At 33.5% G+C, this 22151-nt stretch overlaps 1 pseudogene; it reads right to left on the reverse strand.

Moving 5' to 3' along the window:
- Positions 1–15050: 15050 nt before the first annotated feature.
- On the reverse strand, positions 15051–16241 carry LOC102888870 (annotated as a pseudogene).
- Positions 16242–22151: the final 5910 nt, after the last annotated feature.

Here is a 22151-nt window from a genome sequence, read left to right on the forward strand (position 1 = left end):
CACTTAGCATAATGTTCTCAAATACTGTATGATCATCCTCATATGTCGAATCTAAAAATAAAGTCTAATTTTATTGAAACAGAGAGTAGAATGGTGGTTGCCAGGGGCTACAGATATGGACATGTTGGTCAAAGGTACAAACTTTCAGTTATAAGATGAATAAGTTATGAGGATTTAATGTACAACCTGGTGATCATAATTAATAATACTGTACCATATTTTTAAATTTGCTAAGAGAGTAGATCTTAAACATTCTCACTACACACACACACACACACACACAAAATGGTAACCATGTGAGGTGATGGGTGTGTTAGTTAATTGTGGTAATAATTTCACAGTGTATATGTATGTCAAATCACCATGCTGTACACTTTAAATATTATAATTTTTGTGAACTGTACAAAGAAGAGTATAGAAATTTGTAATCCAAAAGTTGGAAGCATAAATTCCATCTCTGCAGTTTACTATCTCTGTGATCTTGGGCAAATTTTTTATCCTCCTTGAGTCTTTATTTCTTCCATTTACGAGGAAAATTAATAATATTGTGTTGTTTCACATGGTTTAAAAAGAATGCAATAAAATTAGATATATAAGAAGACAACAGGGCGACTGGCACATAATAACCAAAATAAATGGTGAGAGTTATTACTATTACTATTATTGTTATCATTACTGTTATAATTATTGAAGTTATTTTTTTTTTTGGTTGGATAACCTGTGTCATTGGTCTTTGTATTTTATTATTGGCTGATTATATTACCTAATTTGATCCACATGTCACAATTTTATATATTGATTTGAAACAGTGCCACCTATTGGGCAAAATGTACTACTTTACTCTATCTTAAGATAATATGTTAAACTTCTCATTGTCTACCTAAATCATACAGTTGGCATATGGTGGTCACTGTTCTTATGATCAGCTTTCAAAGAATGTCTCTTTTTGAAGCATATTTTTTTTATATTTGTTTCAAAGTTTCTTTGTGAAAGGATGCTACTAATCTATTTGTCAAGGCTAATTGTTGGCCCTATGGGCCACAACTGAGGAGTGAATAATTACGCAGTCTGGATTAAAGTAGTCACAAGAAATACAAATCTAGATCATCAAAGCAGAGCACACATGGGGGAGGTGACTAACATGGAAAATGCCTCATCTTATATCAAAAAGGTAACTTCTGGGAACTAGCCTTTGCGTGAAACAGTCTTCAAAGAGAATTTTATAAGATGTAACTTCATAAAAGAAGGATCCCCAAACACTGATTGTGCAGAAGTGATATATATTTCTTATAAAATTTTCTAGTGCGTTAACTTTATTCTTTACTATTACTCTAAGAATGCTGAACTCCTGAGTGTTGGTGCTATAAATCTTCAATAGCAAGAAGGAATATCAGTCAATAAATACTTAACAACAGTATAAATTATGTACAATAGAATAAGTTAGTATTGCAGAGAAGAACATAGACTAATGGGCCTTCTTACAAAATGCTATAAAGACTAAACATTCTGAATCTTTAAAGTAGGGCTGCATTACCTGAGAGAAATAATCTTTATAACATCATCATCTTACATTTTGGGAATGATTTTTGTAAAGCCAATGGGTGATGTATGTGACAATCTGGTAATTAAAAAAAAAAATTGGCAACTTCAATCACAATTGCCTTAAGTGTATAATATGCAATATACTCTTTAATCAGAATTTGGTTTGTGAATTGTAAAACTCTTCGAGATAAACTCTATGGGAGTATTAATGAGAGTTTATATCTTATTTACTCTTTAAATATCTTTACCGAGCTTTATTATACTATAATTTATTCATCCATCTTTTAATGCTTAGATCTAATTCACTAAACAAAGATTGCTAATTGTTTCCTGGAACCATTATTTTTAGTGGTTTATTTGAATAACCAAAATAACATAAAATTATAATCCAATAATGGATTTCAAAGGAAGTAATATTATATTAGTGTCCAGTTATTCCTATTAAATATGGGTTTATGTATTTTTCTCTATTTACTTCTGAGATCTGACCAATGGTAAACTCAAAATGGAAATGGTAGGTACTTCTGCTCAGTTTCCTAATATGGAAAAATCCCATGGAGTTCTTCAAAACCACTTAGTCATAGCAGTTTCTTAGATAGTCCCTGGTGTAAAAGCCAGATAGAGATAAGCATGGACAAAATAAGAAAATAAAAACCCAAATGACACATTATCTTTAAATTGAAGTACCCCCACCTTCTCCAGAATCCATTTTAAATGATCATAACATAACTTGCTTTTGAAGAAAACTTATTTGCAAAACCTGATTTATTATGTGGGTACATGCATTGATCTTATTTTACAGATGATTATTCAGCTTCCACTTAACTTTGAATGCTTAAAGGTAGGCATCGTGTGTAACTGAAGGTATAGCATAAGATAGAGAACATACTGCCAGTTTCTCTAAGCCATCTCTTCCCTATATTCGGATAGAATCTCAATCCAGCAAGTTGAAATACAATCTCAAAAATCCCATTTAACAAGCAGGTTGGTAGAAGATTTAGGCATAAATGAGCAAATAAAACAAACAGGTTCTTTTTAAGCTCCCAAGTTAGCAGTGTTTGTGAGTTCATTTTCATTAGCTGCTTTATTCACAATTATATCTATATCCAGTTTTGACCCAGTACTTGATAGATGACTATTAACATGTCAGCAAGTGCCAGGAATTAGCCAAAAAATGCTCAAGGGTCAAATCCAGCCTGTAGCCCTTTTTTGTAAATAACATATTACTGGAGCACAACTGTGCACATTTGTCGAGGTATTGTCTTGGCTCCTTTCACTCTACAACATCAAGGTTGAGTTGTTGCCACAGAGACTGCATGATCTGTGAGACTAAAATATTGCTTCCCTAGAATATGATAAAAAAGTTTGATATATACGAATCAAATCATGGATTAGGGATGAGAAGAACTTAAGTAGTTATCCTGCCATACAGCCACATTTGACCAAAGAGCAAACGGAAGCTTCAGAAGATGATAATTTGCAAAAAATTACAAAAATAGTACAAAACTAATCAGGGACAATAGCTTGGACTATGAGCCAGTTCCTACTGCCTGGTCCATTGGTCCCTAAGTTCTAACTGATGTAGTACAGAGCAAGCCAGGCTTCTCACATAACTGATTATAGAGCGTTTTGACAGTACGGGTAGCAATCACATGAAAGCTTTTGGGAAACAAATGTTCTTACAAAGTATAAACACGCGGCATGACAATGGAAACTTTAATATTTAATTACAGTAATTATCTCAGTTCTTTTTAAATTTTTACCTCTTTCCTCTAAATAGTCACTTTCTTTTACCTTTGTTCTATATTGCATATATATTATAAATTTCCTAATATATCTTTTTTGGGAAATTTTGTGAGACATATATTATAAAGTAAAATAATTGTCAGCATAGATCAAATCATAAAGAATGGTTTCTAAGAGATTCAGAAACCTCAAACGCCAAGTTTTTGCTGCCACCTTCAGAAATACTGAAATGAAAAATTCTCTTCAAATTACTATTGGAAAAACCGTAGCCAGTGCCTTGTGATTTAACAACTATAGTTTTGCCTTTTTAAATGGATATGCTTATCTCTTTTAACTCTTAGTGTGAGTTCCTTTGTAAAGCATGCTAATAATCACTGATCTATACAGCTGTTATCTCCATGGTCGCAACATATTTAAGGATTTTTTAAAAACAACTGTATAATCTTAGATTATGCTCCAGAAAGAGTTAGACAGATATATGTTAGAAGATGATTTAACAGGTGGAGAAAAAGTGGCACAGGTTGCTTATTTTGACTTTGTAATGGTCTAAACAGCAAATGTGTCAGAGCTGGAGTAAGACTTCTTGGTCAGAATTTATACCCCTCAGTTATACCTGTTAAAAGGTCTAAGGAAAACATCGTATTCATACATTTTTAAATTGTTCTTTTTATTTGATTGTCCACTAAAAATTATGAAAATGTTTATTAGGTGGTAATAAGCTTCTTGAAACTAATAACATTAATGAAAAGAAAAACCTCTACCTGTGTAGATTTTATAACTCATAAAATAATTCTAACAAATGTTAACTAATTTTATTATTTAAAAATTTTTATTTATTTAACTATTTTTTACATAGAACACATACACAAAGAAATCACATACACACACACACACACACACACACACACACTAATATATGCTGTTCAATGATTTATTACAAAGCCTACAACCATACAGGTCAAAAAAATAGAATGTTTTTAGGACCCAGGAGCCTCCCTCATACTGTTACCTGTCACTAAACCCTTCTTTTCCTTCAACGGCAGCCCCAGACCTGATCTATATGGTAATTATTTTATTGCATCTGTTTGGTTTTACCTGATAATCATGGATCTCTGAACACTATAGTTTTGCCTGTTTTCTAAATTTTATATAAATGAATTCATGTAACAGTCTTTTGTGCCTGGCTTTCACTTTGTGAAATTTATATACTTTGTTCATTTTCATTTAGTTATATGAACATAACACCATTTGTATACATTCTACAGTGGAGAGATATGCAGGTTATTTATTTTTAGTTTGGCGATATTATGAATAATGCTCCTCTGGACATTTTTGTTAATTTTTTTGTGCACATAAGGTATGTTTTTACATTAGGGAGATATAGAATAATGGAAGTATTAGGTCTGTGGGTATGAGTTTATTCAACATTGGTAGATAATATAAAATGATCTCCCAAAGGAACTGTGTAAATTTACACTACCATAATTGTAAGAGTTTGCCATTGGTTCATAGTCTCACCAACACCTGATATTATTTTCTTATTTTCAGTCATTCTGATGGGTGTGCAGTGGCTTTCATTGTGCTTTTAATTTTCAATTATCTCTTTAGGGAGGTCAAACACATGTTTATTGGCCATTTGTATATCCTTTTTGTAAAAGATTTTCAAATATCTAGTCTATTTTGCTGTGAGGTTGTCTGTCTATTTTTTGTTGTTATGCAGGAGATCTTTTTGTATTCTAGAAGCAATTCTTTTGTGGATATGTAGCACACATAAGTTTCGTCACTCTGTGAATTGTCAGCTATATCTCTTAAGGGTGAATTTTTTTTTTTTATAAAGAATACTTAAAAATTTTCATATGGTCATTTTTTTATTGCTTTTTCTCCTGTCCTGTTTAATAGGTTTTTCGCTACTCCAAGTAATTTTATAATTTTATAACTTAAAAGATATTCTTAAAATTAAAAGAATTATAAATTAAAAAATATTCTTCTATATTAACTTCTAGATGCTTAACTATTCTCCTTTCATAATTTAATTTGCTATAATTCAAAATTAAATTTTGTATTTAGTGTGATACAGAGGTCAACTTTTTTTCCCGTACAGGTAGATATAGTATTGTCCCAGCACAATTTTTTTATTTGAAAAAAAATGACTTTTCGTTTGTCCATGACATTTTATCATATATCAAATAGCCATATGTGCATGGGTCTCTATTCTGGGCCTCTTCTGTTCTTTCAATTAATTTGAATATTCCTAAAGAATAATACTTCATTAATTCCTGTAATTTTATAATGAGCCTTGATATTTGGTAGAGCAAATTTTCCCACCTTGTTTTCTTTATTCAAATGTATTTTGGCCACCCTTAACTCTTTAGGTTTCTATAAATCTTAAAATTATTTTGTCAAGTCTCAAAACATAAAGTTCATGAGCTTTTATTTCAAATAAACTTTTTATAGAAGTATAGCATATGTAAGAATTATGAACAAAGTGTCCAGTGAGAATCTTTTTTTACTTGTTAAATATAGCTGTTTAATAATGATCTCGATCAATAAATAAATTATTACCAGCATACCAGAAGTTCCTTTTATTCTGTCTAGTCAATACCATCCCATAAAGGTCATTGCTATTCTGATTTCATCACTGCACTATTAGTTTCTTCTGTTCGTGGACTTTCTGTTTGCAAGTAAATATATGATGTACTGAGATGTGGTTTTCTTTGCATTATGCTGGTTAGCGTTTGCCAAACTTTTTAAATCTGTGCATTGATGCCTATAAATATATCTGGAAAATCATCAGCTAGTATTTTTTCAAATATTGCAACTGTTCCATTTTCTGTTTAACTTTCCATATGAGGCCCCAGCTACATTATACCTTTCCACCTTGTCTTTGTGTATCTATTCTCTGTTTTCTTCTGTGTGCTTCAATTTGTATTTTTTCTACTGACTTATCTTTCAGTTCAACAATATACTTTTCTGCTGTGGCTAATCTGGATTTTTAAAATAAGCTATTGTATATACTTAACTTTTTAAATTTGATTATTTTTTCTTAGTTCTCTTATAATTTTTTCACATATTCTCTATTTTCTTATATATTTTGTAGCTTAAAAAAATTAGATCTGATAACTCTAATATCCAGATCACTTGTTGGTTCTTTATTTTATTTCATTCGGGGAGAGGGGAGATCATCTTTTCATCCTTTCTTTCCATGCCTGCCATTTTTATTGAATGCCAATCATTGAATATGGATAATTATAGAAAGTCAGGATGATAATACATTTTTTCTCCAGGAAGGGACTTCTAAAAAATCTGGAAAGCAGGTATTTTGGGGATAGAGTTTGGCAGATGGTTTGCTCTCACTCCTAAAATAAGCCCCATTCCTAGTGTCTAACACCTGCATTTCCACCGAAAGCCTGGGCTATTATCAAGTTTCTTCCACCCTGTTTGTTCTGGATCTTCAACTTTGTCTCCCAAGCACAAGAATCCTAAAATTTCTGCTCAGCTCTTTAGCCGCTCAGATAGTTCTGACTGCATGGTGTTTTTCCACATATGCACAGTGTATGCTTGGTCAAATACCTCATAGGGAAAATGTTGGGTATTTTTATCCACTCCAGGATCTTGGCTTAGCAGTTCTGAACTCTAACTTCTGCATCAACTCAGAGCAGTTGTTGCAAGCCTTGTGCTGCTACATTTTGCTTGCCTTCTATCCCTTTACACTGGGAATCAGTAAATGCCCATCTTAACCCGTTCAAATCCTGGCTTTTTGTTGCTCTTTTAAGTCTTTGTTTTCAGCTTTCAAAGCTGTTCTCAGTTGAAGAGTCGGGATAATATAGGCTTGTCTGTCAAGACCAGAAGCTGAACCTCTCATCTATAATCTAGATCATATCATCTTCCCACATCCCACTCACTCAATTGAATAACTGATCTTTTTATTTTCTATGCTTTGACTCCTCCCCATTCTGTATGCTCCAAGTCCAAGGCTTTCTGGTTTTAAACATATATCCTTCCCAAACCCTCAAGTATCAACCACCACCTTTTTGACTCTGATCTTTCCACTTCCTCACTTTCTATTCATTCCTCAAAAAAGCCCGTTCTGGTTTTCAATCCCCTCTATTGAATTTACCCTAGCTAATATTGCCAGTTACCCTTTTAACACTAACTGAATAGTTTTCCGATTTACTTTTCTTGACTATTTACCAGTAGTCATTTTCTTGACAATCATTTGCTTCTCCACCTCAAAAGATTGCCTTTCTTTGAACATTGCTTTCTCTATAGTTTTCTCCAACTAATTTTCTTACTTTCATGAGAGCTCTTTTTAATTTCCTTTGCAAGTACCCATTTCATTTTTAAAATTTGCTTTTATCATTAAATGTTTTACCCATATAAAATAATATGGTCATCATTTATATCTTTCTCCTACCAAGGAGATCTGATTTTTATGATTTTTACTGTTTTTTTTATTATTATAGTTTTTCTATATATGTGTATATATATATCCCTACCAACATATTGAAAGTTTTGCATGCTTTCAGTTTTATATTGATGGCAGCACATTATATGTATTCTTCTCTGTCTTTTCCCCCCACTCAATATAATTTAAGTTTCATTCATGTTGAAATTATAATAATTTTCACTATTATGTTATTGAAAGTGTACACATTATTACTTTTCTTGTAGATAAACCCTTGGATTTTCTCCTTTATTCTTTTTTACAAATAAGGCTACTATGAATGCTTTTACACACGTGTGTCACCTGATACACATGTATAAACATTTATTTAGATATATTCTTAAAACTACAATTGTGAAATCATACAATATGAATACTTACTACTTTACAAAAGAAATATGAATTGAATGTTTAAATTAATTGAACAGATTTTCTCTTCCACTAGCATACGTAAGAGTTCCTGTTGTCCTGTTGTGCTACATCCTTACCAATACTTGGTATTCTCTGAAGTTTTAATCTTTATCAATCAATGGTTACTCTTCTCATGTTTTCCATCCTGGCATTTTTATTAGTCACTTTGAAAAATCACTCTCACCTCACTCATAGGTGATAAAATCCTCTCCCGTTGCTACACTCATCGCTTCCAATTTTATGGCTTATAAATGCATATTTTCAGCTCAGATTTTCCTCCTCTAAGTTGTATATTCACTTCTAATTGCTTTCTTAATACCTTCACTGAGATATTTCACAGTCAGTGGAATTTTGCTGTCGAAAAGTGAAATCATCTATCTCATCCAAATTCTTCTTCTTCTTCTGTTCTATAACTCAATAAATTATACCACCAAGCATCAAGTCGCCTAAGTCAAAAATCTGGACATAATCTTGAATTCCTTCTTTCCTTGACCAACTACATCTACTTAGTCGCCAAATACTCCTTGTTTTATCTACGACTGAGTTCTCAAATCCGTTTACTTTTCTACATTTCTGTTGAAAATGTTCTATTTCCAGATGTAAATAACTCCTAGAATCAGACGATGATAATAAAGAAAGGGCAGAGAGACAAACTGGTAGAGACATTGGCCCTATTCACCTCCTAGTGGAAAAAAATGTTTTATTACTGTTATAGACATAAAATAACTGAGAAAAATGTCCAGAAATGATCTATGTAAATAAACTTAAATGCAGCTTTATTAAACTTATGACATTTGAAAAATCACAATGGATTCATAAGGATATAACAAAATTGAAGTCAGGAATAACCCTGACTATCTTGGTGTAAATACATAATGAAAGCACTTGAATTATAGCATCTCTACCCAGCAAGCTTCCAGCATTCTTGTCCTCACTACCTTGTCTGCACTGTGGATGCTTTCAGTTTTGCCAACTTAAGTTTATGTGTTCCTTTCTCTACTTTGATAGTTCAATATTTTGGCTGTATTTATTTTTTTGCTTGGCAAAATGTGATTAATTACAATTTATTTCAAAACGAAAGTCTCCTTTTTTACATCTTTCTGACATGCTCTCAGTAATTATGCCTGAAACCATTGGTATCTATCTTCCTTGCTCCTTTACTACAATTCTTTCATTCTCTCTCATTCTTAATCCATATTCTCCAAAGATATGTTTGAATACAATTTATCTTCCCACACATGTCTATTTTCAGGGAGAAAATGCACTAATCATACAAGAATATTCTTGTCTTCATATCAATGAATAATTTAATGGGGGTTTTCTTAATACATTATTCATTGATATTCGATATATACATTAGTCTCATTGAGCAGTTTTATATATAGGTATATACTTATATATAAAATAATATGTATAAATATATAAACAATATATACAAATATATAACTATATATGAATATAAATTTATATAAATATATTATATATATGCATACACACACACGTTCCCGAGAGACGGATCCATTCATCTACTCTTGTTGTACTAACTAGCTATTTTAACAAACAGATCTCCAAATATTAGTGATTTAATCCAACCAAAGTTCATTTCTCGATTGTGTAAAATCCAATAGGATGTTCAACAGATGGCACAGCCTCCTCCTAAATGGTGGTTCTGATATCAATAAGGGCTTCAGTGACCTTCCACTGCATCAAATGAATTCATTTGGAAAATAAGGGGTATGGTAGTGTAAATTATTGCATGTGAGAGTTTTGATTTTAATTTATTTTTGAATGGACCAAGAACAGAAATGGCAGGCATTAACTCCACCCTCATTAAATTGGCCAAAACTGCATAAAAAGCTAGAAAATGTTATCTGGTATGTATCAAGGAGGAAAGGGAAATGAGTTTGGGGGACAACTAGTCAGTCTCCACCGCAAGGGAAAAGCAGTGGGCTGAACTCTTAATTGTGTTAAATAATCCATCTCATACTTTCTAGCATCATAATTCCTATTTAAACCTCAACATATTTTTACATTCCCTGACACTTAGATACTATTTTTATAGACCCAATATTTCATTTTAAATATTTTTGGAAGAAAAATAGCACATTACTCAACGGATTGTATTCTGCTTCCTATAATATAAATCTTTCATATCATGTTATGTACTCTTAGCCTGCGAGTAGTCACTAATTGTTTGCTAAGTTATATTTTAAAGGTTGCATTATGATGTATTATTTTATATGAGTTATTTATTCAGAAAATATTTTTATATGTTGGTATTTGTATCCATATGTTGGTGTCTAGCTAGAAAAGCAGAAGAGGATTAATAATTCAAGCCTAAAAAAAGGACTAGGGAAACACTGTGGTAGAAGACTGAATTATTCAGCCTGGTTTTAACAGCGATCAGATTCACAGGATTTTTGCTATTTCATTTCTCATATATTGACATTATTTAATGCCCTCACTAATTTTGGCTCATCAAATATTTGCATATGTATAGAAAAACACTTTATTAGTTATTAGAATTTGAAGTAGTTGAGATAATTTGGGTTGATTATTATTATATCTACCCAGTGAGTCTGTTTTGAGAATAACATATGGTTTCAATAAATCATGACTCAAACTTCGATGTGGTATAAATAAAACGATGAATTTTTATAGTGTTTCTTAAAGTTTATTTTTCTCCCCGAACTATTTTCTTATGAAAATATTCCTTTCAAAGTTCCTTTCACACTGCCATAAGAGTGGTCTACCTAATATATAAATTAGTGGCTCCTTACGATTAGAAAATAATGAGAGACCTTTATAATCCTGTCTCCTGATAGTCCATACCTTGCATGTCATAATCCAGTAGTACTGAATTACTTAGAGTCAGTATAGGATATTATGTTGAATCCCTCTGCTATTATTCATGCTGTTCTCTTCATTTAAAATCCCTTTCCCTTTGACTGACATTCTAACTCCTACAGATCTTTCACAGCAATGTTTCCACCTTCCCAATGAAGCTTTCTTATCTCCCCCGTCACATAGGCTGAATAGTGTTTTCCTTTATGTATGTTCCTTGTGCATTGTATCATTTTCTTTTGGAATTATTTTCTAATGTGTCTCACTATCCTTCTTAACTGTAAGCTCTTAGATGGTAACAGGACCATTAATTTATCATACCTTATCCATAGTGATATTCCTAATACAGAGTAGGTACTCAATTAATATTATTATTGACCAAATAAAACATAATGTATCACAGGACATGGAAATACTGTCAAATGTTATAAAGATTGTTGAAATCTATATTTGATATATAAATAATGTAGGCCTATTACTTAAAATACATTAGTAGTCATAATTTAGATTCTGATTTTCAATAATGAACAACAGTTCTTTGGCAAAATAACTATTATACCAGATTCCCCTGGGACAAATTTGCTTCAGGCTTGAAACTTATTATAGTTTGAAACTATTACGTTAAAATTCCTCCTCTTTAATATGTGTTACAGATAACACTATGAGTTGACCAGGCTTTTATTTTTATTTTAGAATGCCAAAAACAAAAATAAGATCTTTTATGTCCAATGCTCATTGCATAAAACAGGCAGAAAGGTAGATGCCCAACATCTCTTACACTTTGGAAAGAGGCATATAATGTTTACATACATATATATGTGTGTGTGTGTGTGTGTGTGTGTGTGTGTGTGTGTGTGTGTGTGTATATATATATGTTTTCCTTCTACTATATATATTAATACTTTGGTGATACATTGCTTTTCGAAGATGTCAAGCTTTCATTGGTAATTGCTATTGTCTTAGCCATGATAGTCTAAGTTGTGTTCTGGTAACAAATTAACTCCCGGACATCAGTGACTATGCATAAGGTGTATTTCTCATTCATGCTAAGTGTCCAACTCACATTTGCAGAATGCTCGCTCCACATAGTCCCTCAGAGACCTGGGCTGATGGATATTTCACCACTGCAGATGTTCTGACTGCCAAGGCAGGGAAGGAGATCATACATGGAATTCTCAGACTACTTCCCTGTTCTTTTACATAGAAATGATATATATATATATTTCCACTGATAGCCATTGACTAAAGCTGTTGAGAGGGAGCTAGGGAATCTGAGGGAATATATGAAATGATTTGGGATCACTGCAAGCTACCATAGCTAACAAACAAGGTATTTGGGCTATAATCTGTATTTTAGTGGGCCTTTTCAGGCAGCAGAGGTTGCTTAATATATCCTGTTCTGGTACTATAAATAATCAATACACATCTACCAAGAGACTGAATACAATAAAGGAAATACTGCACTTAGAGTCACAACAACTTTGCAAATCAAAATTTAAATCATTAAAAATGTTTAATAAGTTCCATGAAATGTGGAAGGAGAGAGTATTTATGAGCCAGGCAAACTTGAGTTCAAACAGAGTACATTTAAGTGACTTGGGACAAGTAGTTTGACTTCTTGAGGCCCCAGTAAAATGTGGTTACTTTTATTTATTTTCTCAGAATTAAAGGAGAGAAGTGCCTAGAATAACGTTGTAGAAGTACAACAAATAAAAGTTACAATGACTGTTCCCAAGTACACCTTTACTTCTCTTGTCCCTCTTAGTGCTCACCGATATCATCAACAAAATGTGACGGTGTCTTTCAATGAGCATATGGACATGGAGGAAGACAGATGATATACGCAGCCCACTTGAATGTATTGCAATGCGATCAGGGCTCCAATAGGGTTATATGCATACTGTTTTTAGAATCTAGAGGAAAGAGTCATTAATTAGGAAGAGTAAGCACTGGAGATAAAGGAAAAGTCAGGAACACTTCAATAAAGACTGTAAGTAGAATAAACAGAGAAGGAAAATAGCCATAGTAATGCATAACATCAAATTGCTGTAATATTAAATGCAATGATGTGAATAAAGTGCCCAGAAGAGTGTGGCACAGTGCTAGCGTTCAAAACATGATACATATTAATACTCCATGGAAGGTGTTCACTATATAACCTCTGCTTAAAATCTCCATGATTGATCGATCGATTGATCATTTGATTGATTTGCCAATCTGCGTCAGACTCCAGACATTACAGCAGTAGCACAAGTACTCCTCTGAAATTTGATGTCAAGGAGAGTCCTCTACAAGCCCTTTAGAATAAAATGCTAATGAAAAAGACATAGTAATCATGACTTTAGACAACTTGAACACGTAAGAAGCTCTTGCACATAAATATAAGGAAAGGTCCATAATAAAGCTAAATAGCTAAAAGATATGTCAGCTACTCATTACTAGAGAAAGCAAAAGGATAATTAGTTGCAATATTAGCCCCACCTACTGAGAGGGAAGAGTTGACCTGACAGGTATATGCATGGTCCAGAAGAAGTGCTTGGTGTTCTTATTTTTCTGAATAATGGAATTTTGTAAAGAAAGTAAAAAAATGTTGCTGAATGGCTAAAGGCCGTAAAAGGCACACACACGTGCTTATCTCTTTCATGTCTGAGAGTGCAACATATTCTGGCTCTGCCACTTACCGGATGTGAGAATTTTACAGGGTTCCTAAGCAATCTGAGCCATATTTTCCTAACCCATTTGTCTAGATGAAATTCCTACTCTATAGTTCTAAGTATTCAATAAAAAAAAAAAGTAAATCTCAATAGCTATTTCTATTGTTACTGTTGGTAATATTCTATTCTTATCAATCCAGTATAGATCTATCTAGCGAGATTGTGAATTAAAGAGAGGGATAAATATTCACATGGAAAAACAGCACATGATATTGATATTCAGACTTAAAAAAAAAAACTGCATAAACCCCTCTTCAAGGAAAAATTACATACCGATAACTACATACCTGCTTAAGTTGGAGTGGGCATAGGAGAGGGGTCCTGCCTATTTGGCCCTTGTGCACCTTGGTGGCTTGTGGCAACTCTGTGGGGCTATTAAAATTTACACATTTTGCAAATAACTCAGTCAAAGGCTCTGATTCATTATGTTAGTGGAGATGTACTTTTAATTAAGTTGGAATACTTAATTTCATTTTATTCTAAAATTAAGAGCAGACATTCTTAATCTTAATTGTTCTGATCACAAAGTTGGACCTAGTTTGCAATGTTCTTTTCTGTTATTTTTAATATATTATGTATAAAAAAAATTTTCACTTTCTGCTTTCCTAATCAATTATGTTTCCTTTGTTTTGTAAATTATGCAATTACTACACCAAGTTTTCAGGTGTGTATTTATAATTATTTTTATTGCTTAGGAATTGGTGTCTTTCCTCCATCCTAGAACTCTTGTCTTTTTCAGTTAATAAAAATTCACAGATAATTTCTCTTTAAATAACAACTCCTGTCAAAAATACTTTCTCTTTTTTTTTCTTATGAAGCTCAGTTTAAATTATGTTGGATCATCTACTACCTTCCTAAGCATTCTTCACATCTTTTTCATGTTTTCATATCTCTCTCTTTGTACTATGTTATCCTAATTTCTTCATTTTAATCTTCTGCCTTACTAGTTAAGGCACCATCTCTGTCTAATTTGCCTACGAACTTTCTTTTACTTCAGTGATTATATTTTTATATCTAGAAATTCAGTTTGTGTCTATGTAAAACATGTCTGCACTTATTTTATAGTATCCTATATTTTATTATGAAAGAAAGGAGGAAAAAAGTTTTCGATCTCCTTGAATGTAGCACACACGCAAAAAAGTGGCATTTCCTCTAGCCTCCATCAGCAATAGAGAAGTAGAGGAGATTTCTTTTCCAGGCCCAGGCCTGTGAAAAACGATAGCTGAGTGTCAGTTCTTAGCAGGGCCCCTACATGGCCTGTATTCCTGGTTAACCCTCTGGAGTCTGGGAGCATCAGCATCTCTAATAATTCATTTGTGTTCAACAAAGATGACGGGGGGAATCCACTGTTACTTGTTGAACTGGAAAGAATAGACCATATGGGCTGAGGGAACATACACTGTCACTTGATTTTACTGGCCGCTACTCTCCTCAACTGAAAAAGTCAGAGTTGTACTGGGAGATGTAAGCTCCTTGTGTAGCTACAGCTGTTGGCATATACATGCTGTGGTGCTAAGGGAAAAGTGGTACAGTTGCTGGGTAAGAAGTCACATCATGGAGGCAAGCTGGAGAAAAATGAGGTGATTCATCCCTGGTGTCAGAAATGAACCTGAAGGCTACATGAAGTATGACTGGTGGTGTATCCAAGATAAGTTAGGTACTTGTAGAGGAGTTGTCTGAGTTACTATTTGGTAGGAAGGCTCAGGAGATGGAAGATGTGGAGAGACTACAGACTGAGCAAGCATCCTTTTGGGTGTGATGTTATAAGAAGCTGGGTAAAATTCCGAAGAGCTGTGGTGGGGCCATAGGTCAAGGCCATATCACCATGTCTCCATTCCTTGGCTAGGCCTGTCAATTTTGCACAGATTTTTCTTGATCCTGTCATTTCTTTAGAACACCATCAGCAAATTTGCAAAGCAGTAGATCAGATGGGCTTGGTACTCCAGGGGTGTTTTAATATATTTTTCATTAAAGGGGTTCATGATGGCATCGTACTTCTCTGTGGACTCCATCCTGGCAAAGCCACCCCCTCTGCTGGTCCCATTGATGTTTCAAAGGTTTCAAGTGGAGATAACCTAGCCAAAGGGCTTCAGAATTCTCCCTAGTTCTTGCTCATTCATTGTGAGTGGGAAGTTTGATATGTATAAATTTGTGAGGTTCCGCTCCTGTTGCTTTGTCATATGTGCCTGTATACCACTGGCTTTCAGGGCTATTATAGTTTACAGTTGAAGGATTGTCAAAATCCACAAAGCCATAGCCTTTGCATTTTTTTTGTGGTCTTGTTCAGTGTGGCCTTAGTGGAGATAAGCTTGCCATATGACTGACACGACTTGGTCAGTAGTGCTTGGCTGCAATCCCCAGATGTACAGGTTGGTTTTGCTCAGCTGATCATTTCCATTGCTTCCACTGCCACTGTTAGGGCTACTATTGCTTGGACTTGGTGGTGCCATCCACTGAGGCAATGACACATATGGCTTCTTGTTGCTTTTGTTATAGCCAAAAGTCAAAATCCCAGGTCTGGAAGACACTGATAGCAGCATTTTCTCTTTATTTTAGGGAGCTGAGAGAAGGAAAAGGGAGAAGGACAAGGAGGGAGAGAGGAAGGGAGGGCAGAGCTGTGGAGGGAGAGGGAGAGAGGAAGAGCTATAGTATCCTATTCTTCAGTTTCTAGTCCTTCATATTATACCTGTCACCATTTTAAGCAAACTTATGTAATAGCCACTTTCAGATTATTTAGCTATTTTCAGTTTTTGTGCTATTTCTGTTTATGTGTGGACTCTTTCTTACAATAGTTTATTTCCTCATGTTGTCTGTAATTATTTTGTGTGGGTGTGCTACTCTTCAGCTTGGGTTATTTTTTACTCTGTATCGTTTCTGCATATCCTGAATTATTAAGGCATTTAAATTCAATTATTTTTGCTTGTTTGGTTTCTGTTAGGGATCCCAGGAATTTCAGTGGTTCTACTAGATTCTGTTCATTTCTTATTTTGTAGTTTTTCTACCATGTAGGTATTATAAATTAGTATTCTATACCTAGATACATGAATTCTTGGGGTTTTTATATTTATTTCCCTATCCAAAGATGAGAAAGAAGAAATGCTTTTATAACTGTTCATTGCTGGGATATTGGATGATTTTTTTAGATCATGATGATAGGTAGTATTTAGAGCTCAAGGCTTAAACAACAAGAAAAGTTCTAGTTTCCTGTCTAAATTTTATTTATGGTTAGATCTTTAGAATCTCTTCTTGGTCTAAACACCTCATGGATCCATATTGATTAGGCTTGCCTACCATTCTGCTTTTGTTTCTTTATTTCAAGCATCTGAGGGATTTGTCTTTCTTCCATCTGATTTGGCTGTGTATTTTAAATAGGTTATGAAACATCTTTTTTGTGTGTTTTTGTAATTATAGGGTGAACCATTTGAGTACAGCCTGCCATGATGCCTGTTTTAAAAAACAAGTGATTTAGTTATGAGCAGTAATGAGTTTATAGACTATATAAGTATAGATGACCAAAAAAATATATATATATCCCTTTCTATTTCTAGGTAACAAACCAAAATATGCAACTTATTTTCAGTGCTTTAATATTTATATATTTATACAATAAAAAAGACTCTTCTACTTTCCTTGGATTGTATCTGGACAAATTATTTTAATGTCTTGCATGAAAACCCAAAGCTGGTAGGAAGGGCATTTTACATTATTACTCTGAAATTTGGAGAGCAGTTGGACTTACTGGATGAAAAGTAAGATTCACCTAAATGTGTCTCTAATTGAATTATTTCCTGTTCTCATCCTGCTAGACTTTCAGCTGTTATGGTAAAATAGTTTTTGAGCTTTAAAATTCCTTCAGCAAACAAGCTCACTATAAGGAAAAATCTGAACATTCTTGAGTCTGTGAGTACCTTCCTAGTTTGAAGGTCACTATTTCCTGAGGAAAAAAAATATATGAGGTGTGACAGTGATTAGCTTGATTTTAAATAAATATACAATATTATATATACATATATTCCAAATGAATTTTTTCACATTCATTGGATAATTGATTCGGAGTCTGTTGCTGCTAACTAATGTAGAACTTCAGCTTCTGCCATGTCCTTCTGCCTTTCTTCACAGTATTGTTGGAAGTATCTAGAAAGTTTGGTTATCATGAAGGGTCTACAAAGTCCACCCCACCTAAGTAATTAACCTCCTCTCTTTTATTCCTTGGCTTCTCAAGTAATGAACCCTACAGATTCATTCTTCTTCATTCCTTAACCCGCTTCAGATTTCATCGTGACCTCGACTAGGAGACCTCTTTTCATTTCTGTGCACCCATTATGTTCTTCTGCCCCTTCCGCTCATCAAGGAATGTGCTTGGTTTGCAAGTTGCTGCTGCTGCGGTGATGCACTAGATTCTTTGGTTTTCCCACAGATTTTTTTTGTTTTTTGATAGGGAAAATGCTTTATTTTTTCTTTCCTTTTTGTATTGTACTCCAAAAATGTAATGGCAAACTAGAGTTGCTCATTCTCCAACGTCTTACAGCTGTCATAGGAAACTACTGTTAAATTTTTGTATGTAGTTCTTTCTACTTCTACATTGTTAGAATAAAACACTTGTCAGTTGGAGACTGGGTCAAAATAAATTAAATTTCCTTAGTCTTTCTCTCAAAGAGACTGCTGTCAGTTCAGTTCTGTCCTATAGCTTTGGTATACATAGTAGTGACCCAAGGTGGGACCTGTCTTTTATTCAAAAAACATTTCTTTTTTTTAGGTGCAAACTGACATTTGTAACAAATAGAGTAAGAGAAGGAAAAATTATTAACTTTTCATGGAGAAACCTGACAAACACCACTTTAACAAAATAATCAATTTCAACATCATCAGCAATATTGATACCAGATTCTCCAATATGATATCATGAAAAGGGCATGTCACCTCTGTGGTATACTTTCCCCAAAGCAATAAACTGCGTGTAGTCCTGAGAATCATTAAACAAACTCAAGGTTTGTTTAATAACTAGTCAGTACTCTTGAAATAATCAAAGTCGTAAAAAAGCAAGGAAAGACTGAGAAACCATCACAGACTCAGGAGACATGATGATTCAATACAATATAGTATTCTAGGTCAGACGTTGAAGAGAAAAAGAACATTAGTGAAAAAATTAGTAAGAATCCAAATAAAATAGTTTGTTTATGAATTAGTATTGTATCAACATTAAAAATTTCTTAGTTTCAATAAATATACCATGGCTTTGTATAACGTAAAAATTATTTCTCTAAAAGATTAGAGAAAGCTGCTTGAAGGTTAATAATGCAATATATTGTCTTTATAACTCTCCCGTAAACCTAAAATTAAACTAGTAAACTAGTTTTCTTTTAAAAATTGAATTTCTTCTATAATTTAAAAATCTTATGTAAATGCATGCTCACTAGGCTCTCCTAGACTTGCTTTCAAGAACTGGACACCTTATTTCTAGAGAAAGAGTGATGCATTCTTTTTTTTTTTTTTTAATATATATTTTTTTATTTTTCAATTATAGTTGACATACAATATTATATTAGTTTCAGGTGTACACATAATGAGTAGACATTTATAAAAACATAAAATGATCACCCTGCTAAATCTAGTACCTACCTGATGCATTCTTATCCTAAGGATAACCTATTGTGTTCTGAATGGTTTCTCTGAAGGAAATGACTCTTGGTTAAGTCAGCCATCAAGGTCATTATTTACTGGAAGAATCTTATCAATGCCTAGTGTCCCCATTGGATCTTGAACTTAAGGAACCAGTGACATGTTTAGAAGGAGAAATCTTCTTAAGAGATAAGCATGGATAATCCGATTTTTAACTTTGCAACTCTTTTAAATTCTAAATCAGATATTCACCAGAGGCTGGTTGTCTTGAATTATCTAATTCTAAATTATCTGGATTTGAAACTGTCAGTCTTTTTATAAAACAGAATAGTTTAACAGTGAATATTAAGTTGAAAATATGAGGAAAAAGTGTTCTAATAGGGAGAAAACATTGATAAATTCTTGAGAAATATCCTGTAGCACATTGTAATACAAATGGGGCAAGCTGTCAAGCTTCTATATAAAATCTGATACCACCAGCCAAAGCCAACAAAATTCTTGTTTTCAGCTTGTCCTGTCCTAGCTGTTAAAGTGGAAGAATCATGATGATGTAGCATTTTCTGCCTCTGTTCCTTCCAAGAGCTGGAGCATCTTCAAGGAGATAGGTATGTGTATATTGTGTTATTTCATTATACTTCCTCGGAAGAAAATGGGCTCTGGTTTTTCACTCTAGAGGTCTATTTCCTGAAAGAATAAATGCTCTATCCCTTTGACTTTATTTTTCTTTATAATCAATCATTCTGTGTTTGTTCTCTTGTCCAAATTGCAGAAACAGAGTCATGCTGCAATCATGTCTATTAGTAATTGAATGACTCTGATGGCAAACCTCAGAGACATATTGATTTCCCAACCTTTCTAAATAAATACCTGCTCTCATCAGACCCAGGGAAATAGCCACCTTCTGCCCTAGACACTTAATAACAAATGTCTCTTAGCCAAGAATTGAGGGAGACCACATGGTATTTGCTGATTCCAGACTTCCCTTGCTAAAATAATTTTTCCTTTGTTATTCCTATATTCCCTCCTTTTTTTTCAGATTATAAAACCTCACACTCTCTACTACATCATGTTAGACCATCAACATATCCTTTTCTTTTCTACTTTTACCTTGTTCAGAGCATGCCTACTGAGTCAGAAGATGAAACTAATTCTTTAACATCAAGTTGTAAATATATCTACTAAGCGGGCTGACTAGCTGACTATGTATCAGGTAAATGAGGGGCCTTTTGAGATTAAATGGCGAAATTAACTGAATGGGATATGAGACAAGAAGCATAAAGTTACATTGTTCAGGAGACTTGGCTACTGATAAAACATAATGTGATACTTTTCTCTAAGGAAAAAGAAAGTTTAATAGGGCAAAAGCTTAAATTAAAAAAATATTAATATCTAATCATTGAATTTTAAATAGCAAGCAGTATGTATGGGATTTTAACAACCAAGGGAGGTTTTTCCTGAACGTCTAAAACAATCTCTAGCTCTCCATCTTTTGATAAACACCAGTAATATAGTTCGTAACAGACGTAATAAAAATTGCTTATATATGCATAGTGCTTTAAATTTTTAAAGTACTATAATAGCTATTACCTTGTTTACATTACATAAGAACTCTGTTGTACTTGTACAGATTAACTCGGCTCCTTTTGTAGATGCGAACATTGAGTCAAAACCAAGCCTAGGTTGCCATTTATTTCTTTTTCAATCATTCAAAAAAAAAAAGGGCATTCTGAGTACTTTCGTTCTTCTATCTGTCATACTCTATGCTGGATATTAAGATGGAGATGACATCGTCCTTTCTTTCAAGTTGTTTATTGTCTAATGGGAAGAGATAGGTATTACAGACATGACTCACTTTCATATCCAGCACACATTGTATTAAAGGATAGCAACCTACTTCCACTGTAACTCTTCCTATGACAGCTACCCATATTTTTCAATGGCTTTGTGTAAAATTTTGGGAACTGTTTGACACATCTGTTTTTTTTTTTTTTAACTCTTTTATTGTTCCCTGAGAAATTGGGCATGAGATCTTTCTGTAGATCAGAAAGATGAAGGAAGTACATTTCTGAATGTGTTTCTCTCTAGAGAAAGTGTGCCAGCAGTGATTTGAGACTAGTGGACAGGTGAACTAGGTATTGATGTAATGTCTCAGGTGGGTGGCTCATTAAAAAGGAATAAAGGCATGAGATGAATACAAGTTACAACCTTAGAAGCAAATGAATCAATACAAGCTAAGTTAAATTAGGTCATAAGAAACAAAAACCAGGTAGCTCAAGAATAGGCAAGAGTATTTTCAAGATAATTTCAGAAAAAAAAAAATGTAATTGGTGCTAAATGCGTTAGCTTTGTTTAAAGACTTTCACAACTTCTTTATAGCAATGAACCACAGGAAAGTGTTCTGAATAATCTCATTTTTTCATACTCAAAATGAGAGCAATGGGTCAGTATCCCTGGCATCACCTGGGAATTTGTTAAAAATGCAGACTCCCAGGTCAGACCCCAGGATTACTAAATCAGAACCTGCAATTTAACAAGATGCCCAGGTGATTCCTATACAAATCGCACTTCGAGAAAGACTTCTGTGATAGGATTGGTTATACAATCCTCAGACCATATTTTAAGGATTGCATGTTTTCATAACAGCTTTGCAATAGATTCAGTCCAGGTCTATAGAACACAGTTGTTTGAATAGGAAACTATTTAAATTTCCAGGCACAAAGAAGGAAATCTCTTTCTTACTTTGAGCACAATAGGTAATTGCCAATTTTTTGTTTCTATGAGTGTCAAGTAGGTCTGACCTAGTATAGATTGCAGTTCGTCTTCTAAACGTT

Source organism: Pteropus alecto, unplaced genomic scaffold (assembly GCF_000325575.1).
Source record: "Pteropus alecto unplaced genomic scaffold, ASM32557v1 scaffold98, whole genome shotgun sequence".
NCBI classification, from domain to species: Eukaryota; Metazoa; Chordata; class Mammalia; order Chiroptera; family Pteropodidae; genus Pteropus; species Pteropus alecto.